This window comes from Jaculus jaculus, chromosome 1 (assembly GCF_020740685.1).
Source record: "Jaculus jaculus isolate mJacJac1 chromosome 1, mJacJac1.mat.Y.cur, whole genome shotgun sequence".
Taxonomy (NCBI): domain Eukaryota; kingdom Metazoa; phylum Chordata; class Mammalia; order Rodentia; family Dipodidae; genus Jaculus; species Jaculus jaculus.
The window spans coordinates 303,489,465-303,501,431 of record NC_059102.1 but is presented as its reverse complement, the minus strand read 5'-3'; positions in this window follow the sequence as shown (position 1 = coordinate 303,501,431).

Genomic DNA, 11,967 nt, shown 5'->3' with positions numbered 1-11,967 from the left:
GCAGCAATTGACTTTTGGGACCTGGAGGGTCTTAGTATAATCTTTTCCAGATCCATCTATTTTCCTATAAATTTCATAATTTTAGTTTTCTTTACAGCTGAATTAAATTCCATTGTAGGGCTAGGGAGATTGCTCAGTGGTTAAAGGTTACAAAGTCTGCAGGTCTGGATTAGGCCTGGGTTTAAATCCCCAGTACCCACATAAAAGCTAGATGCACAAAGTGACATATGCATCTAGAATGTGTTAATACTCCTGGCACCCGTTTCTGTATTGTTTGCCAGTATTTTGTTGAGAATTTTTGCATCTATGTTCATCAGTATGATTGGTCTGTATTCTTTTTTTTTTTTTTTACTTTATCTGGCTTTGGTATCAAGATAATGCTGGCTTCATAAAAGGAGTTTGGGGGCTACAGAAAGATGGTTCAGGTTAATCCCAGCACTCATAAGGCAGAAGTTGAAGGATCACCGTGAGTTTGAGGCCAGCCTGGTACTAGAGTGAGTTCTAGGCCAGCCAGGGCTAAAGTGAGGCTCTGCCTCAAAATAACAAAAAATATGAGCTGAACATGGTAGCATATACCATTAATCCCAGCACTTGGGAGGCAGAAGTAGGATTGCTGAGTTCAAGGCCACCCTGAGTCCACATAGTGAAATCCAGGTCAGTTTGGGCTAGAGTGAGACCCTACCTTGAAAAAAACCAAATTAATTAATTAATTAAAATGTATTCTAACTTTAGTTCCCAGGGGAAATATGTGTCATTTCTGGGACTGGAGGTGGACTTGGGTACACTTTAGTAGTACAGTGCTTGGTCTGTGTGGGTTCAGACCCAGGGTTTGATCCCCAGCACTGCAAAAAAAAAAAAAAAAAATTGTTTTCTGGAGGATTCCCTACTTCCTCTGGTCAGCACTATTTTTCTCCATGAGAAGGCAAACATGGGTCTTCCTGGGCTTTGCTGGTAGGGTTGGTTTGAGAAACCATGGAAAGAATGTAGCATTGGATCATACTCATTTTCACAACTTCCCTCAGTCCAATTCTTCCTTTCCTTACCTGCCTTTAGGCTCAGTATTTTTTTGTTTGTTTTGTTTTGTTTTTCAAGATAGGGTCTCACTCTAGCCCAGGCTGACCTGGAATTCACTATGTAGTCTCAGGCTGGCCTCAAACTCATGGCGATCCTCCTACCTCTGCCTCCCGAGTACTGGGACTAAAGGCAACATCAAGCCTTAGCCTCAGTATTAACTCCTGTGAACAGACAAGGTAGTTTGTCCTTATCCATTGTCTACTGTCCTGGACATTCTCTTCCTGTCTTTGGACCCTAGAGCAAGACTTTGGCAAGGGACAAATAGTGGGGCTCAGCTTCTCTTGTGGTTATTGAATAACTCAAGGCTTAACCCTTTCATGGAAAATTGGCAAAACATGTCTCCATTGCCAATGGGTTTCCCAGAAAGTTTCTTAGGTGATGGCATTTTAATTAAGGTGAGACAAAGCTTATCAAAAGCAAACAATATCACTTGGCAGCTTTCTGTCAAGTATCTAAGTATCCGTGGAATTTGTACCAATCTTCACAATAGTTAGAAAGTTCAGTGTTGGTTTCAGGGAAACAAAATCAAACAGCAAATATTTATTGAACATGTCCATGTGTACAAACCCTGTCCTTAATGTGCCAGGTACTCAATAAACATTTGTGTTTGAAGAAATTTAGATCCAGAGTCATCTTGATTAACAGAAAATACATTAAATTCTTTAATGGAAAGATTATTAAGGAAGTCCCCCTATTTTTTGAGGTAGGGTCTTGCTGTGGCCCAGGCTGACCTGGAATTTACTATGCAGCCTCAGGCTGGCCTCATACTCTCAGCAATCTTCCTACCTCAGTCTCTAAAGTGAAGTGTTGGGATTAAAGGTGTGTGCCACCATGCCTGGTGACTTTTTAAAAAATATTACAAACAGAGAGGGAGGTGGAGAGAAGAGAGACAGAATGGGCTCATCAGGGCCTCCAGCCACTGCAAAGTTACTCCAAACACATGCACCCCCCTGTGCATTTGGGTCTTTGTGGGTACCTAGTTGTTAGGCTTTGCAGGCAAGGTCCTTAGCTGCTGAGCCATCTCTCCAGCCCAACTTTTTTTTTTTCAGTTTATCCAGAGGGATTATTACCTCACCAGAACAGAAATACTGGGCAAGGGTCTTTTGAAGAGGTTGAGCAAGAGTTGCATGGGGTCAAAACTCATTGCATATTCAGACTAGCAAAATGGAAAATCGGAGCACGAAGGCAGTGGTTAGTGGGAAAAGTTCCCTGGAGAAGTCTGGGATGGTTCAGGCAAAACTATAAGCAACTGAAAAATGATCATGGAAAAGATAAGGGCAAACATATGTGTGCTGATAACTCCAAATCAGTTATATGACTGATACCATTTCTAGACATTTTCCAATGCCTGCTCCAGCAAAATCAAACAAGTCTACTTGAGGGGACTGGGGGACATGAAGGTCTGGGAATAAATGTAACATGGTCACTTTTTGTTTTTTTTTAATTTGAGAGCGACAGACAGAGAAAGAAGCAGAGAAGAGAGAGAGAGAATGGGTGCATCAAGGCTTCCAGCCACTGCACACAAACTCCAGACGCATGCGCCACCTTGTGTAACTGGCTTACGGGGGTCCTGGAGAATAGAGCCTCTGACCAGGATCCCTAGGCTTCACAGGCAAGTACTTAATTGCTAAGCAATCTCTCTAGCCCCCCTTTTTTTGTATTTTACTTTTTTTTTATTAGCATTTTTATTTAAAAAATCCCATGGTAATTCCTTCCCTCCCCACCCCCCACACTTTCCCCTTTGAAATTCCATTCTCCATCATATTACGTCCCCGTAACAATCATTGTACTTACATATATACAATGTCAACCTATTAAGTACCCTCTTCCCTTCCTTTCTCTTCCCTTTATGTCTCCCTTTTAACTCACTGGCCTCTGCTACTAAGTATTTTCATTCCCACGCAGAAGCCCAGTCATCTGTAGCTAGTATCCACATATGAGAGAGAACATGTGGCGCTTGGCTTTCTGGGCCTGGGTTACCTCACTTAGCATAATCTCTTCCAGGTCCATCCATTTTTCTGCAAATTTCATAACTTCATTATTCTTTACTGCTGAGTAGAACTCCATTGTATAAATGTGCCACATCTTCACTATCCACTCATCAGTTGAGGGACATTTAGGCTGGTTCCATTTCCCAGCTATTATAAATTGAGCAGCAATAAATATGGTTGAGCACGTATTTCTAGGGAGATGAGATGAGTCCTTTGGATATATGCCTAGGAGTGCTATAGCTGGGTCATATGGTAGATCAATCTTTAGCTGTTTTAGGAACCTCCACACTGATTTCCACAATGGCTGGACCAGATTGCATTCCCACCAGCAATGTAGAAGGGTTCCTGTTTTTCCACATCCCCGCCAACATTTATGATCATTTGTTTTCATGATGGTGGCCAATCTGACAGGAGTGAGATGGAATCTCAATGTAGTTTTAATCTGCATTTCCCTGATGGCTAGTGACGTGGAACATTTTTTTAGATGCTTATATGCCATTTATATTTCTTCCTTTGAGAATGCTCTATTTAGCTCCATAGCCCATTTTTTGATTGGCTTGTTTGATTCCTTATTATTTAACATTTTGAGTTCTTTGTATATCCTAGATATTAATCCTCTATCAGATATATAGCTGGCAAAGATTTTTTCCCATTCTGTAGGTTGCCTCTTTGCTTTTTTCACTGTGTCCGTTGCAGAGCAAAATCTTTGTAATTTCATGAGGTCCCAGTGATTGATCTGTGTTTTATTACCTGAGCAATTGGGGTTGTATTCAGAAAGTCTTTGCCAAGACCAATATGTTGAAGGGTTTCCCCTACTTTTTCCTCTAGCAGTTTCAGAGTATCAGGTCTGATGTTAAGGTCTTTAATCCATTTGGACTTAATTCTTGTGCATGGCAAGAGAGAAGAATCTATTTTCATCCTTCTGCAGATGTATATCCAGTTTTCCCAACACCATTTGCTGAAGAGGCTGTCTCTTCTCCAATGAGTATTTTTGGCATTTTTATCGAATATCAGGTGGCTATAGCTACTTGGGCTTACATCTGGGTCCTCTATTCTGTTCCACTGATCTACATGTCTGTTTTTGTGCCAGTACCATGCTGTTTTTGTTACTATGGCTCTATAGTATAGGTTAAAATCAGGTATGGTGATACCACCAGCCTTATTTTTGTTGCTCAGTAATATTTTAGATATTCGAGGTTTTTTTGTGATTCCAAATGAATTTTTGGACTGTTTTTTCTATTTCCATGAAGAATGCTTTTGGAATTTTGATAGGGATTGCATTAAATGTGTAGATTGCTTTTGGTAAGATTGCCATTTTCACAATATTGATTCTTCCTATCCAGGAACAGGGGATGTTTTTCCACTTTCTAGTGTCTTCTGCAATTTCTCGCTTGAGTGTTTTAAAGTTCTCATTGTAGAGATTCTTTACTTCCTTGGTTAGGTTTATTCCAAGGTACTTTATTTTTTTTTGATGCAATTGTGAATGGGAGTGATTCTCTGATTTCATCCTCTGTGTGTTTGTTGTTAGTATATATGAAGGCTACTGATTTCTGTGTATTTATTTTGTATCCTGCTACATGGCTGTAGGTTTTGATCAGCTCTAACAGTTTGCTAGTAGAGTTTTTAGGGTCCTTTATGTATAGAATCATGTCATCTGCAAATAATGATAACTTGATCTCTTCCTTTCCAATTTGTATCCCTTTTATGTGTGTCTCTTGCCTTATTGCTATGGCTAAGACTTCCAGAACTATATTGAATAAAAGTGGGGACAGTGGACACCCTTGTCTTGTTCCTGATTTTAGTGGAAAAGCTTCCAGTTTCTCCCCAGTTAGTAATATGTTGGCTGTAGGCTTGTCATAAATAGCTTTTATTATATTAAGATATGTTCCTTCTATTCCCAGTCTCTGTAGGACTTTTATAATGAAGGGATGTTGGATTTTGTCAAATGCTTTCTCTGCCTCCAATGAGATGATCAAGTGATTTTTGTCCTTCAACCCATTTATATAATGTATTACATTTATAGATTTGCGTATATTGAACCATCCCTGCATCTCTGGGATAAAGCCTACTTGGTCAGGGTGAATGATCTTTCTGATATATTCTTGTATTCTGTTTGCCAATATTTTGTTGAGAATTTTTGCATCTATGTTCATGAAGGAGATTGGTGTGTAATTTTCTTTTTTTGTTCTATCTTTGCCTGGTTTTGGTATCAAGGTGCTGCTGGCTTCATAGAAGGAATTTGGTAGAATTCCTTCTTTTTTCTATTTCCTGGAAAAGCTTGAGAAGCAATGATGTTAGCTCTTCCTTAAAGGTCTGGTAAAATTCAGCAGTGAATCCATCTGGGCCTGGGCTTTTTTTAGTTGGGAGATTTTTGATAACTGTTCAGATCTTCATGCTTGTTATAGGTCTATTTAATTGATTAATCTCATTTTGATTTAATTTAGGTAGGTCATATAAATCAAGGAAATCATCCATTTCTTTCAGATTTTCATGCTTTGTGGAGTATATGCTTTTATAGTATGTCCCTATGATTTTTTGAATTTCTCTGGAATCTGTTGTGATGTTACCTTGTTCATCTCTGATTTTATTAATTTGTGTCTCTTCTCTCTTTCTTTTGGTCAGATTTGTCTAGCCCCCTTTTTATTTTATTTTCCGAGGTAGGGTCTCACTCTAACCCAGGCTGACTTGGAATTCACTGTGCAGTCTCAGAGTGGCCTTGAACTCACAGCGATCCTCCTACCTCTGCCTCCTGAGTGCTGAGATTAAAGGTGTGTGCCACCTTGCCTGGCTGCTGAACCTGACTTCTTTTTTTTTTTAATATTTTTATTTATTTATTTGACAGAGACACACTAAGAGAGAACGGGAACACCAGGGCCTTCAGCAACTGCAAATGAACTCCAGATGCATGCGCCACTTTATGCATCTGGCTAACATGGGTCATGGGGAATCGAACCTGGGTCCTTTGACTTTGCACACAAACGGTTTAACTGCTATGCCATCTCTCCAGCCCTCAACCTGACTTCTTTCTAATTTTTATTTTGTTTTTTTTTGAGATAGGGTCTCACTCTAGCTCAGGCTGACCTGGAATTCACTCTGTAGTCTCAGGCTGACCTCATACTCATGGCGATCCTCCTAACTCTGCCTCTAGAGTGTTGGGATTAAAGGCATGCACACCATGCCTGGCTTTTTAAAATTTTTTACTAACAACTTCCACGATTGTAAACAATATCCCATGGTAATTCCCTCCCTCCCCCTGCTTTCCCCTTTGAAACTCCACTCTCCATCATATCTCTTCCCCATCTCAATCAGTCTATCTTTTATTTTGATGTCATGATCTTCTATTATGATGGTCCTGTGTAGGTGGTGTCAGGCACTGTGAGATCATGGATATCCAGGCCATTTTGTGTCTGGAGGAGCATGTTTTAAGGAGTCCTTCCCTTCCTTTGGCCCTTATATTCTTTCTGTCACCTCTTCTGCAATGGACCCTGAGCCTTGGAAGGTATGATAGAGAAATTTCAGTGCTGAGCACTCCTCTGTCACTTCTCAGCCTTTTGAGTCATCTCAAGGTCACTGCCATTTGAAAAGAGAAGCTTCCAGCCGGATGTGGTGGTGCACACCTTTAATCCCAGCACTTAGGAAGCAGAGGTAGGAGGATCAATGTGAGTTCAAGACCACCCTGAGACTACATAGTGAATTCCAGGTCAGCCTGGGCTACAGTGAGACCCTACCTCGAAAAACAAAACAAAACAAAAAAAAAAAAAAGAGAAGCTTCTCTAACCAAAAGTGAGAGCAGCATTAATATATGGGTATGAACATTAAGAGAAGTGCATACTGGGCATCTTGGATAGCATAGTATATATATTTAGCCAGACAGCAGCAGACATTACATCTCTAGGGCTCATGACTACCCCTGTCATGGGTTTTCAGTTTCAGGCATGTATTCCCTCCCATGGAGCAGGCCTCCAGTCAAATTAGAAGGCAGTTAGTTTCCCCCATAATAGATGTGCCACTATTGTACCCGTTAGATTATTTGGCCTAACTGGCCAAACCTAAGGCTTTCAGTGTCCACTGCTGAGTATCTCCACTGGTGATTTCTCTCTCTCCCATTGAACTGCATGCAGTGTAGGGTTTTCCAGCTTTCTTTCAGTTGGTTTACATGGGGGTTTTTAGCTTAGCTCCAGCAGGATATTTCAGTGACCTTGCAGCCCAAATATGTGGAGTCTTCAGCAATAGGGTCTTACCATCTACTCCTGATGGGAAACCAAGGGCCTTGGCAATGGCCTGTAATGTTTTGAGGGTATCAGGGACCTCCCTGGCCAATAACTCACTGGAAGGTATCCTATCCCTGGCACTGAAACTTTTCAAGTAACAATCTATGGCTCCTGTGTGTTCCATTGTGTAAAAAAGTAGGTTTCCATGACTTACTTATATCCTCTTAGATTTTGAATAGCCCTCCCTCCACCTTTCCTTTACTCAATCTCTTCCCCTAACCTCACTTAGGCCTTTTCACCCCTATTAATCTGTTCTTACATATACACAATACCATCCTATTAAGTCCCCCCACCCCTTCTATTCCCTTTAGATCTCCTTTCTAGCTTACTAGCCTCTGCTACTGAGTTTTCTTTCTACTCATGGAGAAGTCCAATCATTTGTAGCTAGGATCCACATATGAGAGAAAACATATGATGTTTGGCTTTCAGAGCCTGGGTTACCTCACTTAGTATAATCCTTTCCAGATCCATCCATTTTCCTGCGTTTCATAACTTCATTTTTCTTTCTTTCTTTTTTTTTAAGTTATTTTTATTTATTTACTTAAGAGCAACAGACACAGAGAGAAAGAGGGAGGCAGAGAGAGAGAGAGAGAGAGAGAGAATGGACGCACCAGGGCCTCCAGCCACTGCAAATGAACTCCAAATGCGTGCGCCCCCTTGTGCATCTGGCTAACATGGGTCCTGGGGAGTCGAGCCTCGAACTGGGGTCTTCAGGTTTCACAGGCAAGTGCTTAACCGCTAAGCCATCTCTCTAGCCCAACTTCATTTTTCTTTAACACTGAGTAGAACTCCATTATGTAAATGTGCCACATCTTCATTATCCGACATCTAGGCTGGTTCCATTTCCTAGCTATTGTGAATTGAGTGGCAATAAACATGGTTGAGCAAGTATCTCTAAGGTAGTGAGTGAGATGACTCCTTTGGATATATGCCTAGGAGTGGAATAGCTGGGTCATATGGTAGACCTATTTTTAGCTGTCTTAGGAACCTCCACACTGATTTCCACAATGGCTGGACCAGATTGCATTCCCACCAACAGTGTACAAGAGTTCCTCTTTTTCTACATCCTTGCCAACATTTATGGTCATTTGTTTTCATGATGGTAGCCAATCTGACAGGAGCGAGATGGAATCTCAACGTAGTTTTAATCTGCATTTCCCTGATGATTAGGGATGTAGAACCTTTTTTTTTTTTTTTAGATGTTTATATGCCATTTATATTTCTTCTTTTGAGAACTCTGTACTTAGTTTCATAGCCCATTTGTAAATTGGGTTGCTTGATTTCTTATTACTTTTTTGAGTTCTTTGTATATCCTAGATATTAATCCTCTCAGATGTATGTATAGTTGGCAAATATTTTCTCCCATTTTGTAGGTTGCCTCTTTGCTTTATTCACAGTGTCTTTTGCTGTACAAAAGCTTTGTAATTTCTTGAGGTCTCAGCGGTAACCTGTGGTTTTATTTCCTGAGTAATTGGGGTTATATTCAGAAAGCCTTAGCCAAGACCAATATGTTGAAGCATTTCCCCTACTTTTTCCTGCTGAAGTTTCAGAGTTTCAGGTCTGATATTAAGGTCTTTGATCCATTTGGATTTAATTCTTGTGCATGGAGAAAAAGAAGGACCTATTTTCATCCTTCTACAGATATTCAGTTTTCCCAGCACCATTTGTTGAAGAGGCTGTCTTTTCTCCAATGAGTATTTTTGGCAAACATCAGGTGGCTATAGCTACCCAGACTTACATCTGAGTCCTCTATTCTGTTCCATTGATCTATATGTCTATTTTTGTGCCAGTAGCATCCTGTTTTTGTTATTATGGCTTTGTAGCATAGGTTAAAATCGGGTATGGTGATACCACCAGCTTTATTTTTGTTGCTCAAAATTGTTTAAACATTTGAGGTTCTTTTCATGTTCTATTTCCGTGAAGAATGCCATTGGAATTTTGATGGGGATTGCATTAAATGTGTAGGTTACTTTTGGTAAGATTGCCATTTTCACAATATTGATTCTTTTGATCCAAGAACAAGGGATGTCTTTGCATTTCCGAGTGTCTTCTGCAATTTCTTGCTTGAATGTTTTGAAGTATTTCCTTGTAGAGATTCTTCACTTCCTTGGTTAGGTTTATTCCAAGATACTTTCAATGTACTGACTTCTTAAAGCTGCACTCAATTTTTTTTTTTTCTAAGGTAAGGTCTCATACTAGCCCAGGCTAACCTGGAACTCACTGTGGTTGCAGGCTGGCCTCAAACTCATCATGAGTGCTGATATTGAAGGTGTGTGTCATCATGCCCAGCAGAGAAAGTGAGAGAGAGAGAGAGGGGAAGGGGAGAGGGAGGAAGGGAGAGAGCGCCACATACACACACGTGCCACTTTGTGCATCTGTCTTTAAGTGGGTACTGACGAACCAAACTTGAGCCATTAGAGTTTACAAGCAAATGCCTTTACTACTGAGCCATCTCTCAAGCCCTGTAACTCAATTAAAAAAAAAAAAATTAGGGCTGGAGAGATGGCTTAACAATTAAGGTATGTGGTAGTTTGAATAGATGGTCCCCAATATATTCAATGTTTTATTAGTTTGTAGTTTGGATCTGTAGTCACCTGGCTAGAGGTGGTGTCACTGTGGAGATCTTAAGGTGTGGTGGTGGGTGTGAGATTTCAGTCTAAACATACGCAGTATGTGGCTAGCTGGAGTTCCTGAAGTATGCTGTGTGGCTTTCGGCTTGTGCTTCTCTCTGATTGGAGCTGTGAGAGCAGGCCAGCTTCTTCTGCCATTATGGAACTTCCCCTGCATCTGTAAGCTTCAATAAATATCCCTTCCTCCATAACTGTGCCTGGTCTGGAAGTTCATCTCAGTGAACCTGAAGCTGTCTGCCACAAGGTGCTTGCCTGCAAAATCTAAGGACCCAGGTTCCATTCTCTAGATCTAACATAAGCCAGATGCACAAGGTGGCACACATGTCTGGAGTTCATTTGCAGTGGCTGGAGGTCCTGGCATGCCCATTGTCTCTCTGTGTAAAAAAATATTTACACTAAGTAAGTCAGGGCCTCAGTTGAATTGCAAGCACATTAAAGTTTCAGAATACTGAGAGATACTATTGAACTGTAAAGACAGGCACACAAATAGTTTCTCTTTATTCCTCTACATAGTACCCTTCCTAACACTTCTTTTTTTATTTTTTATTTTTAATGGCCAGGTGTGGTGGCACATGCCTTTAATCCCAGCCCTTGGGAGGTACAGGTAGGAGTCTGAGGATGCTGATACTGAGTATTCCAGGTGAGCCTGGTGGGGAGGGGCGGATTAAAAATCACCTGGAGTCCTGAGGCATGGAGGCACGCACCTGTAATCCAGCACTCAGAAGACAGAGGTAAGAGGATCACTATGAGTTCAAGGCCACCCTGAGATTCTAGAGACATGTCCCTTTCGCACCCCTTCATGCCTTCTGCCCCAACCAATCAGAGATGTACAATTGTAACTGCTGCTTGCCTAGCCAATCATTTTTTTTCTTCAAAATTTTTTTTTTAATTTTTATTTATTTATTTATTTGAAAGCGACAGACACAGAGAGAAAGACAGATAGAGGGAGAGAGAGAATGGGCGTGCCAGGGCTTCCAGCCTCTGCAAACGAACCCCAGACGCGTGCGCCCCCTTGTGCATCTGGCTAACGTGGGACCTGGGTACCGAGCCTTGAACCGGGTTCCTTAGGCTTCTCAAGCAAGCGTTTAACCGCTAAGCCATCTCTCCAGCCCCCCCTTTTTTTTTTATGTTAAAACAAATGGTGTATTTAAATCCAAGAGGTAGATATGATACAAAAATTTGAAATCACCAAAAACAAACTAAAGTAAATGATACAGATTAACCCCTAGTAAAATGTTAAAATGAAGATTATAGATGCAATTCTCTGATAAGCATACTGGAAAGAATATCAAGGAATGTGAAGTAAGTAAATAACTGGAAAAGAAAAGAGAAATAGAAGTTATTTTCAGGGCTCCCATCCATTAAAGTAAATGGCCAAGGGAAATGGTAATGTATGGTAATCCAAAAGTTAAGAGGCATTGTGGAAAAGAGTTCCATCATCAGATCAGACACCTTTTCTTTCTTTTTTATTTATTTATTTATTTATTTATTTGAGAGTGACAGAGAGAGAGAGAGAGACAATGGGCACGTCAGGGCCTCCAGCCACTGCAAACGAACTCCAGACGCGTGCGCCCCCTTGTGCATCTGGCTAACGTGGGACCTGGGGAACCGAGCCTTGAACCGGGGTTCTTAGGCTTCACAGGCGAGCGCTTAACCGCTAAGCCATCTCTCCAGCCCTCTTTCTTTTTTTTTTTTTAATGAACCAAATGAAAACATGTTCTTTAATAATTTTAAAACAGACTCATTAAGATGGATGTTAGAACATTCTGGGCACAACGAGAAGATACAACCAAATAATCATCATGCAACATAAAAAAAAAGATAATAGCATGTTCCAGGAGTGGTGGTGTACACCTTTAATCCTAGTACTTGGGAGGCAGAGGTAGAAGGATCTCCATGATTCAAGGGCATCCAGAGACTAAATAGTGACTACACAGGCCAGCTTGGGCTACAGTGAAAAGCTACCTCGAAAACCCAAAAATAAGAATAATAATAACAGCC